We start from the raw sequence: 745 nt of genomic DNA on the forward strand, positions 1-745 counted from the left end.
CTGGCCCAGCGTTTGGGTCATGGAGAAGGACAGGCGGCCCGTGGGAAAGCTGTCTCGACGCAGGACGGGGCTAGAGCGGCTGGAACTCTTAAGAATGCGGAGGCCTCCTCTGGAGAAAGAGCCAGACCCTCTGGCGGTGGCTCTGCGTGCCAGCGAGGCTGCCATTCCCGCGTCACTGGCGGGCAGGGCTCGCCTCAGTCAGCCTCAGAGTCAGGGGTGCGCAGCCCGCCCGGCCTGAGGGCCCGCTCGCTCTTCCTTGGTCCCCGCCCAGACCACAGGGGTCGTGGGCGCCGGGCACTCGGAGGTCACCAAGTCGGGGCTGGGCGGTTGGTTCCCGCCTGGTGCCGCTGCCGCGGGGCCAACTACCCGGCTGGGCCACGGTCTGGGCTTCGGCCCGGGGTCTGCGCTTCGGCCCGGGGTCTGCGCTTCGTGCGCGCCATAGGGGCGGGGTTGCCGCCCACCCTCTAAGCAGGCAGGCGGTGAGCTCCGAGGAGGAGCACCTGCAGGAGGCGGCAGGAAGAAGGAGCCGGGTGTGGAGGTTCTGGGACCCAGAACTCCGCCAGTGCTGCGAGGCCAGACCCGGCTCCAGGCGCAGGACCCACAGCAGGGCCGCCACCCTCCTGCCACGCAGCCCCGGAGGCTGCTTCACCCGGACTGTGGGCGCTTTGGTCCAAGAGTGGAAAGTGGGGCCGGGCGCAGTGGCTCACGCCTGTCATCTCAACCCTTTGGGAGGCCGAGGCGGGCG

At 70.6% G+C, this 745-nt stretch overlaps 1 protein-coding gene across 1 annotated transcript in view; it reads right to left on the bottom strand.

Annotated features, from left to right (window-relative positions):
* Positions 1-745, bottom strand: part of LOC105553822 (POTE ankyrin domain family member A) — a 24,622-nt gene that overhangs the window by 22,918 nt on the left and 959 nt on the right. The gene's annotated exons all lie outside the window — the stretch shown is intronic.

Source organism: Mandrillus leucophaeus, unplaced genomic scaffold (assembly GCF_000951045.1).
Source record: "Mandrillus leucophaeus isolate KB7577 unplaced genomic scaffold, Mleu.le_1.0 Scaffold61, whole genome shotgun sequence".
Lineage (NCBI taxonomy): Eukaryota > Metazoa > Chordata > Mammalia > Primates > Cercopithecidae > Mandrillus > Mandrillus leucophaeus.